The sequence below is a fragment of the Leucopleurus acutus genome (genome assembly GCF_964270905.1).
Source record: "Leucopleurus acutus genome assembly, chromosome: X".
Taxonomy (NCBI): domain Eukaryota; kingdom Metazoa; phylum Chordata; class Mammalia; order Artiodactyla; family Delphinidae; genus Leucopleurus; species Leucopleurus acutus.
The window spans coordinates 87,371,402-87,384,356 of NC_139148.1; the positions used below are offsets into that span (position 1 = coordinate 87,371,402).

General features: G+C 42.2%; 1 protein-coding gene across 1 annotated transcript in view; it reads right to left on the reverse strand.

Moving 5' to 3' along the window:
- SYTL4 (synaptotagmin like 4) overlaps nucleotides 1–9,914 on the reverse strand; it is a 76,647-nt gene extending 66,733 nt beyond the window's left edge. Inside the window, exon 1 of the mRNA XM_082865009.1 lies at nucleotides 9,847–9,914. The gene's annotated coding sequence lies outside the window, so the exon portion shown is untranslated. The remainder of the gene's footprint in view (nucleotides 1–9,846) is intronic.
- Nucleotides 9,915–12,955: the final 3,041 nt, after the last annotated feature.

The following is a 12,955-nucleotide window of genomic DNA, read 5'->3' on the forward strand; positions in this document are numbered from 1 at the left end:
TTGCTCTAAGGTCAACAAGAACCTCCTAAATCCAATGGACAGTAGTCAGTTTTTATTGTCGTAGACCTCTCTGAATCTTTAGCAACACTGACCATTTTTCAATGGAGCCATTCCATTTTGAAAAACTTCTCCTATTGATATTCAAGTAGATGCACAAACATATATCATAAGGATGCTCAATGTTTAAACCAGCAAAAAAAATTATACAATTTAAGCATCAGTAAGAAACTGATTAAATAAACTATGGTACATACATATAATGGAATACTATGTCACTGTTAAAAAGAGGTAGAAGACTTCCCTGGCAGTCCAGTGGTTAAGATCCCAAGCTTACACTGCAGCACTGCAGCAGGCACAGGTTTGATCCCTGGTTGGGGAACTAAGATCCTGCATGCTGGGGGGCACAGCCAAAAAAAAAAAAAGAGGTAGTTATATATATATTGACATTGAAAGCATGCCAAAAATATTAAGTAAAAATTACACTGCAAAACATATATACTATAATTCCATTTGTATTTTGTAACATATAATTGCAGACAGGATGGATGGATGGATGAATAGATGGATGGAAGGAAGAAAGGAAATATTTCATATGGGCATGGAAAATGTCTGAAAGGGGATACAAATTTAATATTGTTACCCCTGGTGAATAGGATGCAGAGAAGAGAATGGAAGACTTATATGTTATCTTTTATTGGGTCAAGTAATAAAAATGTAGTCAGATTCCTAAGCACACCAACATTTCCAAAGTAGGTAAGAAAGAAGTTCAAAGGAGATCAAAAGGGAATGGCCAGAGAGACTGTGTAAGATATATTTTAGTGTTCCAGAGATAAGGGAGGAGAGAAAGGTGGTTAATGGTTTCAAACATGGAAAAATAAAAAGAAGAGGTAAAAAATAAGAAGAGGTAAGTGTCCAATAAACCAAGAGCATGAACATATAATTCTTGAAGGAGGAAGATCAAATGGCCAATAGATGTAAGAAAGAAAAAGTTTCACTCTTACTGGTAATAAAGATTATTTTTATCTTTGCCTATCAATTAAGCAAAATTTTAAAGACAATATTTAATTTTAAAAGGGAAGATGTAAGAAGTACTCGCATACTTTGTTGGCAAATGCAAATCAGTTTTGAACTAATAAGGACCTACTGTAGAGCACAAGGAACTCTACTCAATATTCTGTAATAACCTATATGGGAAAAGAACCTTAAAAAGAGCGGATATTTGTATATGTATAACTGATTAACTTTGCTGTACAGTAGAAACTAACACAACATTTTAAATCAACTATATTCCAATAAAAATTAAAATAAATAAATAAATTTAAATTTGATTTCTAAAAAGCCGAAGTTCAACTTTTCACAATTGCGATTAAATCACTGATTATATATTATGTTCTTTTTTTTAACACATACCTCCCCTGCTGAAATAAGTTCTACCAAAAAAAGGCCATCGTCTACCTTCTTCTCCACCGTATCTCAAGCACCTAGCCTAGAAATTGGCACATTGTTGGCTCTCAGTAAATCAACCCATACTTTCTGAGAAATTACAAACAATAGTTTAAAGACACTGATACTAAAGCTATTCTGATGCCTGAGTTGACAGAAATACAAACAAGAAACAGTGTAGAGGTCATGGAAATTTTCCATCTCTTACGAATTACTCAAGTTCAAGGTAGGTTTAGATAGACACAGATATGAAAGTCACAGTGGTCCGTCATTTCAACTATTCTGGCAGCACTGTCCAGTCTCCTACCCTCTTATATGTCTGTCACAGCACCCAGAAAAATCCCCCAAACTAGACTGACTCCACTCTGTCTCTACACCTGGGCTGATGAGTGCTGTTGGAGAGAATGGATACAGGGTTCTGTGACGTGGTGAGAGACAAACTCAAGTTATCCAAGCCTTTCTAGGCTCACTATGATGTGGCAATCTGGATGGTTTGCCTCTAAAGAGCTCCTCTATTCATCCCTCTCAAATGCTGTTCCAACCCCTCAATGCTCTCATCAGTTGGAACCTCCCGCAAAATCCTGTCCTTCCAAAGCTCCTTCCTCCTCCACAGCTTCACCAATCCTGCCCTCTTTCCCTCCTGTCTCAATGGAAGAGCTACCTCCCTTTCTCTAAACCCGTCTTTTCACCTCTTTCACTCTGAAGTCCCCACCCTCCTGCTTCCTCAGCGACCTTGCATGGGTCAGGCTCTGAGCCACCTACATATAAATGGGCTCATCTCTCTCCTATATTTAAAAGGGAACGAAATTAACATTTTCTTCTCCCCTGTGCCCCACTGTCTACAGGAAACGTTGTCCTTCCTATCATAGCCAAGCCTCTTCCAAATGTATACTGTATTCCTTATCAGTCCCTCTAAGTGCTCTCTCCCCAAACCTCTACAATCTGCCTCTCTCCTCCTACTGCACTGATGTCATCACTGAGATCCTAATTGCCAAATCTAATGAGCATGTTTTTTAAATGTTTTATAGTATGTTTTATCTGATTATGAGAGGGGTACACATCACGAACAAAGTTACGACATATGGCAGACTAAAGAGAAAAAAAAATTGCACTGTATAATAGGCAATGGTTAAATATCCCTAATAATAGTGTTCTTATAAACAAATGAAATATATAACCCAAAAGAAAAATGTGCAAAGGATATTAAGGAGCAAGTCTCAGGAAAAATACAAATAGCTAACACACATGAAGATACTCAGCCTTACTAGTGACCAGATAAATGAAAGTTAAATCAGTTAGATGCTATTTTTCACGTATCAGATTGGCAAAAATTAAAGACTGTCCATTCAAGGGCATGAGGAAAAGCACTCTCAATGGTGAGACTGTAAATCCTCTTGGATGACACTTTTGTGATGCCTATTCACATTTTTTAAATGTGCATATCCTTTGACCCAACAATTCTTCTACTAGAAAGCTATCCCACAGAAATATTTCTGTGTGTCTATCTAGACCTACATACATCATTGAGTATTGTGCAAAGATGCTTATTGCAGCATGTCGTGGCTTGGACTAGGGTGACAGAGGAAATGGAGACGTGACAGAATATAATGACATGGGGCTTCCCTTGTGGCGCAGTGGTTAAGAATCCTCCTGCCAATGCAGGGGACATGGCTTCAAGCCCTGGTTTGGGAAGATCCCACATGCCGTGGGGCAACTGAGCCCATGTGCCACAACTACTGAGCCTGTGCTCTAGAGCCCATAAGCCACTACAGAGGCCACGTGCCACAATTACTGAAGCCCGCACGCCGAGAGCCCGTGCTCTGCAACAAGCCACCACAATGAGCAGCCCACACACCACAACAAAGAGTAGCCCCCTCCTGCCACAACTAGAGAAAGCCCGCACGCAGCAACGAAGACCCAATGCAGCTAAAAATAAATCAAATAATTTTTTTTAAAAATTAAAATAAAGAATATAAGGACATGGTTGGAAGTTCAGGTCAACAGGACTTACTGATGAATTGGGTGTGGGGGGGGGGTGAGAGAAAGACAGGAATCAAGGGTGACCCTAGGTTCTTGGTTTGAGCAACTGAATAGATGATGGTGCCATTTTACTGAGATTGGGGAGGCTGAGGGAAGGGGCTAGGGATTTAAGAGGACTCAAGAGTCCTGTTTTGGAAACAAAATCGTGGACATAGAGAACAGACTACTGGTTGCCAAGGGGGAGGCAGTTGGGGAAGGGATGGATTAGGAGTTTGGGATTAGCAGATGCAAAGTAGTAAATAAAGGACGGCTAAACAACAAGGTCCTACTATATAGCACAGAGAACTATATTCAATTATCCTACGATAAATCATAATGGAAAAGAATATTTAAAAAAAGAATGTATATGGAATTCCCTGGTGGTCCAGTGGTTAGGACTCTACACTTTCACTGCTGAGAGCGTGGGTTCAATCCCTGGTCGGGGAACTAAGATCCTGCAAGCCCCGTGGTGTGGCAAAAAATATGTGTGTGTGTATATATATGTGTATGTATGTATGTATGTATGTGTATATATATATATATACACATATATAAATATACATGCACACACACACATATATACACATGTATATATAATTGAATCACTTTGCTATACAGCAGAAATAAATACAACATTGTAAATCAACTATACTTCAATTAAAAAAAAAAGAAAGAAAAAGAGTCCTGTTTTGGCCAAGTTATATTTGAGATGTCTATTTGATATCCAAGTAGGAATGTTGAATAGGCCATCGGATATATAAGGCTGTAGCTTAGAAGAAAGGCTTGGGACAGAGACATAAATTTGGGAATGATGAGTGTACAGACAGATGGCATTTAAAGCCATGGGGCTAAGACACTATAAAACTCTTAAAGGAAAACATAGGCAGAACACTCTATGACATAAATCACAGCAAGATCCTTTTTGACCCACCTCCTAGAGAAATGGAAATAAAAATAAACAAATTTGGACCTAATGAAACTTAAAAGCTTTTGCACAGGAAAGGAAACCATAAATAAGACGAAAAGACAACCCTCAGAATGGGAGAAAATATTTGCAAATGAAGCAACTGACAAAGGATTAACCTCCAAAATTTACAAGCAGCTCATGCAACTCAGTATCAATAAAACAAATAACCCAATCCAAAAATGGGCAGAAGACCTAAATAGACATTTCTCCAAAGAAGATATACAGATTGCCAACAAACACATGAAAGAATGTTCAACATCACTAATCATTAGAGAAATGCAAATCAAAACTACAATGAGGTATCACCTCACACCAGTCAGAATGGCCATCATCAAAAAATCTACGAACAATAAATGCTGGACAGGGTGTGGAGAAAAGGGAACACTCTTGCACTGTTGGTGGGAGTGTAAATTGATACAACCACTATGGAGAACAGTATGGAGGTTCCTTAAAAAACTACAAATAGGGGCTTCCCTGGTGGCACAGGGTTTGAGAGTCCGCCTGCCGATGCAGGGGACACGGGTTCGTGCCCTGGTCCAGGAAGATCCCACATGCTGTGGAGCGGCTAGGCCCGTGAGCCATGGCCGCTGAGCCTGCACGTCCGGAGCCTGTGCTCCGCAATGGGAGAGGCCACAACAGTGAGAGGCCCGCATACCGCAAAAAAAAAAAAAAACTACAAATAGAACTACCATATGACCCAGCAATCCCACTACTGGGCATATACCCTGAGAAAACCATAATTCAAAAAGAGTCATGTACCACAATGTTCATTGCAGCTCTACTTACAATAGCCAGGACATGAAAGCAACCTAAGGGTCCATCGACAGATGAATAGATAAAGATGTGGCACATATATACAATGGAATATTACTCAGCCATAAAAAGAAAGGCAATTGAGTTATTTGTAGTGAGGTGGATGGACCTAGAGTCTGTCATACAGAGTGAAGTAAGTCAGAAAGAGAAAAACAAATACCATATGCTAACACATATATATGGAATCTTAAAAAAAAAAAAAGGTTCTGAAGAACCTAGGGGCAGGACAGGAATAAAGACACAGATGTAGAGAATGGACTTGAGGACATGGGGAGGGGAAAAGGTAAGCTGGGACGAAGTGAGAGAGTGGCATGGACTTATAAATACTACCAAATGTAAAATAGCTAGTGGGAAGCAGCCTCATAGCACAGGGAGATCAGCTGGTGCTTTGTGAACACCTGGAGGGTTGGGATAGGGAGGGTGGGAGGGAGATGCAAGAGGGCGGAGATATGGGGATATATGTATATGTATAGCTGATTCACTTTGTTATAAAGCAGAAACTAACACACCATTGTAAAGCAATTATACTCCAATAAAGATGTTAAAAAAATTAAAAAAGAAAATAAAGCCATGTGGCTGGATGAATGCATCTGGAAAGATTCTGGATAGAGAAAAGTCAATGGACTGAGCTCTGGGTCACTCCACTGCTGAGAGGTTGGGGAGATAAGCTGAGTAGAAGAGGAGGCTGGGTAGAAGTTTTTTGTACAAACTTCAGTTTCAGAGAAGTTACCATACATCAAATTGTGGAAAATCACATATTTACCACTGTATCAAGGGTCCAACTCCTTCCAAGCCTGTCTTTTAAAAGATTCTAGCCTTATTTTTCTTTCTGAATACTTCAAAGCATTTAAATAGAACAGTACTATTTTTTTCTTTTCTGTTACAAAGTGGTTTCCTCACATTGTATAATTCTCCTAGTATAAAACTCGTCAAGTACTACACCAATAGTAATCAGCAATGGCTTTTCCATAAAGTTCATAATCTCATAACTACCTCATGCCTAAAAGGCTGAGTGACTTGAGGCCAGAAGCTTAATCTGGTTGGCATCTTTTATTCGTTTGGGCTGTTCACTTCCCTATCACACAGGAACTTTCTCCAGCTTCTTCTGAGCTCACTGAACAAACGCCTCAAGACATCTGACAAGCCGTACTCCCTCTTCTAAGTGCAACCCCCCTTCCTACCCACAAGAAGTACAGCATCTTCACATTTCCACTTTAAACTTTAGAAGTTTCCATCCAGAGACTCATGCCTTAAAAAGAGAGGAAGTACTTCCAACTAGGTCAAAGTTGCCATCAGGCATGCACTCTCAAAGCAAAGCTGTGTGAGAACTGGGCCTGGGGCAGACTGGGGACACTTAGTTTCAGGTCCAGGAGAACACAAAAGAGTGCCATTTCCTAGCATGGTAATGTCATTCATTAATTCAATTAACAAATATTAGCAAGCACCGAGGATGTGCCAGGCTCTGTTATGGATGCTGGGATCCACTGGTGAATAAAACAGATGGCAATCCCTGCCCACATGGAACTTCCATTATGGAGGGGGGAGAGGAAGAGACAATAAGAAAGAAAAATGAATAAAATACATAATATATTACATTAGAGTAATAAGGTAGGGAAGGGGCATATAGAATGTTCATGGAAGGGGTTATAAGCTTAAATAGGGTGGTTAAGAACAGCCTCACTAAGGTGACATTTAAATACAAACTCCGAGCTGTCGGATTTCAAGTGCCTCAAAAAGGTGTCTTCTGTACTTCAATCCCACCATCACCTGATCTCAGGCCCTTGAAGGCATGGTATTCCCAGTTCCTAGCACAAATATTTGTTAATCTCTTGTGCTCAAGACAAAGGGAGCTCTAAGACGTAGACCTTGTACTCAGAGAGGTACCTTCCAGGTGGAAAACCAACTGAGAGAGGTGTTAAGGAATTTTCCTGAGGTGTAAACAAAGTGCTTTAGGACACAGAATAACTGGTAATTCTGCTTAGGGGAAGGAACTGTGTGTTCAGTAAGGCTGTCCCAAAGGAGGTGACTTTAGAGCTAAATCTTGAGATGAATATGAATTAATGGCAGGAGAGTGGTCATGGGTGGGAAAGTTTCTCTTCAGGGGGAAAAAAAAAAAAAGGAGTAACTTGAGCAAAGACCCAGAGATGGAATCAGAAAGGACATTTTCTTGTGGACTGTCCCTCCTTAAGGTACTCCATCCATCCCATGATAAAACAAGCACACACTCACCCTCAGGCTCTCTGGCCTGGCTGTTGGGAAATCCTTATCACTTTCCACACCCTCATTTCTCCCCTAGCCAGCAGGAAAAGAAAAAGTTGAGTCAGGCACACATCCCTAGAATCCAGGGTCACCCTCTCTAACTTCAAGACAATTCCTTCTGAGTTGAGATCCCCGAAGGTTTCATTCAACTAGGTACACCCAGGGGTGTGTACTTATAGTGGCAACGTGGCAACCAGCCTCATGTTGGAAGTGAAGTGGGTAAGACATCAGTGAGGTAAGTGGTCCAAAGTCTCTGCAGTGCCTCTGAGGTGGAGTCAAGGACCAAAACTTAGGCTTCAGCTTGGAAGGGAAATTTTTAATCACTTAGTCCTCACCTGTGAGCTATTTAGTCTTTCTAACATCCAAGACAGCAGAGGTGGTGTAATAGGGGATAAGAACACAGTTCGGCAGTCAGATGGCCCAGCTCTGCCCCTCATCAGTTGGGTGATTTGAGACAAAGCACTTAAACTCTCAGAGTCTCCCTTTCATCATAGCATGCTTATAATTGTAGTGCCTAGCACATACACTTATCATTAGGATTATGTGAGATAATTATGTAAAGAATTTATCATAGTCCCTGGCTCAATGAATTCTAACAACCATGATTAGTAGCAGCCTTTAAGGGGAAAAGCTCAGAGAGTATCAACCAGAATGCCACAGGGAGGAATTGGGACATCGGGAGTGACATATATACACTATTGATACCATGTATAAAATAGACAACTGATGGGAACCTACTGTATAGCACAGGGAACTCTACTTAATGCACTGTGGGGTCCTAAATGGGAGGGAAATCCAAAAGGGAGGGGATATATGTATATGTACGGCTGATTCATGTTGCTGTGCAGTAGAAGCTAACACAACATTGTAAAGTAACTATACTCCAATAAAAATTAATTAAAAATAATAATAAACAATGTTTTTTTAAAAAAATCAGAATGCCACATACACTCACAGACCAATTATCCCTGAACAGGCCTCCAAACTTCATTTCACTGCTCTAGCCTAGTGAGAGGCACCTGAAATTGTGCTACCAGAAATGTTCATCCCCTGCTAGGAAAAGTCTCACAAGCCAGGTTGGTGGTCTTTTTCTACTAGGACTTCCAGCAGGTGCTTTAAAAAAAAAAAAAAAACACCAACAGCTACAACTACAGCAGAAAACTTCACTAGGGCCTCAACTCTTTGCATTAAACATTGTTCTCTCCACAGACCAGCGGGTAAACACATAAGGTCATTAACACCTTAATATTAATGGATTTATGAGGGGTGGGGATGGGGAGCTGAAAGCAGAAAAGAAGCCAGTTAAAAATAGAAGGTACAAGATGTACTGAAGACTAATTTCTGGCACAAATGTACAAGGCCTAGGATCAACCCTGCCTAAAGCAGTATTCTGGAATGCTAGGTCCTCTGGTCCTGAAGAAGCTGGCAGGCTACTGGGGGAAGAAAACTTTGGTTGATGAGACACATCACCTGTTTGAGTCACCAAAATTCTCACCAAATGATTTCACCACCAAAAAACCCAACCATTTTATTCAACGTTAAGGGCTGGAGGAACATCTTTTCTGCCCCTTTACAAACCATCACAGAAGACGGAAGCGTTCTGTGTCCCTTCTGAGGGCTGTGGGACCCTCCTCCAGAAGCGTACCCCCGCTGCCTGCTGGAAGGATGGCAAGATAAAGCGGCTCAGCTCCAGAGCACACAGCTGGGTCCCCAGCCCAAGCGCAGAAGGTGCCCACTGAGGCAGGGCTCGGGGCCAATCGGCCTCCAGCCTTTTAAGCTGCGGCGGATCCACCGTGGGCAGGGAAGCGGACGCCGCGAGGTCAGAGGTCCGGAAAGAGTGCGGGGCCCAGACCCCGCGCGACCGCCGGGCGCTGCTAGAGACACCCCCGAAAAGGTGACTCGACGACCCGGAGGGTGCAGTTCCCGCTAGGAGCTCGGCCCCACCCCCGCCCCCAGGGCCAGCTCCCGGGAGGGGCCCCGGGCTCCGGAGGGCGGGAAAAGTCGGCCACTCTGAAGGAAGCAGAGCCCCGAGGAGCACAGCCCGTGGCGGCGACGGATGGGCCGGGGAAATGGTCAGGGGCGGCAGGGAGAAAGCAGAATGGTGGGGAGGGACCGCCCCAACAGACGGGAGTCAAAGCGTGGGGGGTGCGGTCCGCACAGGCGGACGGAGAGAGGGAACAGGGGATCAGCTAGGGACAAGGAGAGACTAGGAGAGCGGAAGGGGGTAGGGAAGCGCGCAGGTCCCCGAGATGGGGGTGGGGGCGCTTAGGCAGCGAAAAGGTACTGGGGGCCCAGGAGGCGTCCCGGACAGAGGGCGGAGGGGCGGTCGCGGGCCACGGACCTACCTGTCACCTGCAACAGGTGCCGCGAGAAGGCGAGACGTCCCAGTACCGGATTCAGGGGAGGGTCTCCGAGTCCGGGAAGACCGCAACCCCACTCTGGCGGCTGGCCCTTCTTACCCTCCCGGGAGGCGGAAAAAGCTGCAACTTTCCCTGAAGCGGGGGAGGAGCTGGACTCTTAAAGGGGCCGCACAGCGCTCCGGGCTCCTTGGTAGGGGGCCGCGCCTAGCGAAGGGGAGCTCCAAGAGCCAAAGCCTTAAGGCACTGGAGGGATGCCGGCCCCGGTTAGCAAAGGGTGCTTGAAGCCTGTCGATAGCAGTCTAAGACTAGACCTGGGTTCCATTGGTGGTCACTCTCTCAGACGATACATCATCATTCTCTTCCGCTCAGCCTGAGCCAAAAGTTGTCAAATTGTTGTGTACTTCTAAGAAGATGAAGGCTCGAGACCGTATAATTTGGGAAGATAATGATACTATTCTGCTCCTTTGACTTTCCACTTTTTATAGCAAATAAAACTGTCTGTCTAAAATAGAAACGTTTTGGGGAAAGGACATAGACTAAATTCACACATGGACACAACTGGTTAAACTCACTAGTAATCAAAGAAGAGCAAATTAGAACCATAATGCAACTCTTTGGCAAAGGTTTTGTTTGTTTGTTTTTATAACACTTAATGAAGACAAAGTGTTCAAACAAGCTCTTTCATAATTGCTAGTAGGAGTGTATGTTGGTTTAAAACCCTTTTAGAAAGCATGTGAGCAATATATATCAATAGACTTTAAAATATTTATATTTACCCAGTAATTACAGATTCCTCTCCCCCCTCTCCCTCCCTCCCTCTCTCTCTTTCTCCATTCTTCTCATCAGCCATTAACCATGCTCAAGTCCCTCTCATCTGTCATAAGCAATTAAACATGCTCAAGTCTCTGCCATCTTAAAAAAAAAAATCCTCCCTACACACTAGGTACCTCTCCAGCTCCTCTTTATGGGCAATTTCTATTCCCTTACTTCTTACTCAGCAATTTGGCTTCCTTCCCCCAACACTCCACTGAAACTGTGCTCAACAAGATACCCAACCAATGACCTCCATGTCAAAAAAGCTATATTAAATAAATAAATAGGGCATTTTTCCCTTTTTATCTTCCTTGACCTCTCCCCTACATTTAACACTGTTAACCATTTCCTCCTCCTTGAAAGTCTTCCTGTGGCATCTATGATGCCATACTCTTTTGCTTTCCCTCCTATCCCTTTGCCCTCTCCTCAGTCTCCTTTGCATATTCCACTTCTGCTATCTAACCTCTGAAAGCCAGACATTCTCAGGACTAGGCTACATATACTCTTTCCCTAAATGATCTTTCACTCACTTGGCATGAATTACACCATCTATATGGCCACAACTGTAATTTTATAGTTCTATCCAGACCTCTTCACTGAGCTCTGCTTTCTTGGCAACTCCACTTGGACGTCTCAAACTGAACACATCCAGTCAAACATTTTCTCTTAAATTTGCTCCTCCTCCATTGTTTCTTATCTCAGTAGGTGACAACATGCCACCCAAGGCAAAAATTTTGCACCTAGCATAGTGCCTGGCATATAGTTAAGTCCTCACTAATATTTGTATAATGAATGAATGAATGTTTCCTAAGGAAACAGAAAAGTACACAAACTTTTTGTACAATTATGTTAATCACAGTATTACTTAGAATAATAAAATACTAGGGAAAAAAACCCTAATGGTTCAATGGTTAAATAAATTATAGTATAGTCATAGAATATTGTCTAGACAATAAAATGATATTTACACATAGATCATAATGACAGGAAAATGCTTATGCTCTAGTATTAATTGAAAGTAATATACATTAATATAAAATATGATCACAACAATTAGTGAATATGAGTAGATATGCATGGAAAAAATGCTAAAAAGAAATATGGAAAATATTAACAGTGACTATCTCTAGGTGGTGAAACTAAATGAAGTTTTTATTTTCCTCCTACTTTTTTGTATTTTTCAACTTTCTTATAATAAGCAAGTATGGCTTTGATAATATAGATTTTTTGGAAAAATCTTAAAGGGGAAAGAAAAAAATCATTTTAATTCTAACAGATAAAACAGTAAAATTCAGCCTCCCGGCTTCTCCCCACAGTTTTCTTCCATACTTTAGCCCTTCAGTACCCCGCCCACAGCCTGAAGTGTGAAGAAGCCACTTCAAAAAGGAAATCCTTTTGTTTGGTCTAGCTTTGCCAGCTCAGCCCTCAGGGCCCCTCTGCTCAGCTCTGGGCTTTGAATGTGTTCACCTCCCTAACCTGGCCTGTGGGAACTCAGACCAAGCACTTCTCTGCTTCTTCTTTGCAGGTTGTCCTTGGTGGAGCTGGAAACACCCTCAGCCAGAAGGGACTTCAGAAAATATTTAGTCCAATCCCCTTATTCCTCAGCAAAACTTCCAGATATTATTTTATGTTTTTACTTCTTTCTACATGTGCAATTTCTAACTCTCCAAGGTCCACCTCGTTAAGGAGAATGTGAGGATCTGACTCCTTTACTGTAAGACAGTCTCACTGAACCAGCTACAAATACAGAGACAAACATAAACGATGAACCAAAACAAAGTTAGTCAGCAGCCTGTTTATACAGATTCTGTGCTTTGCAAACTGCTGTCAATTTCTGTTTGATCCTCCTTGTTTGCCACGAGGATACTGTGCTCTAGTTCTTATGCCAAATATTGTGAGGGGTCCAATGCAAGCAAACTCAGACACTAACCCACTGCAACAATGTCAACAGGAATTTATGATTATCCTATGTAGAGTATGTAAGCTCCTGTCCCATAGTGAATGACAGATTCAATGAGTTGTTTCATTTTACCATGTTGAGGAAGTTCTGGCTGGTGCTAACTAATAAGACAGAGATTTTCCTCAGCCTTGGGTAACAGGATGCCTCAGTATTGAGCAATTACTCTCTTTTAAAAGTATTAAATATTTCAACTATCACATTTTGAGTGACGTAAGACTAACCTATATAAAAATTTCTATCACAGGAAGGGAAATCCCTGGCAGTCCAGTGGTTAGGACTCTGAGTGTCCACTGCAGGGGGCACGGGTTCAATCCCTGGTCT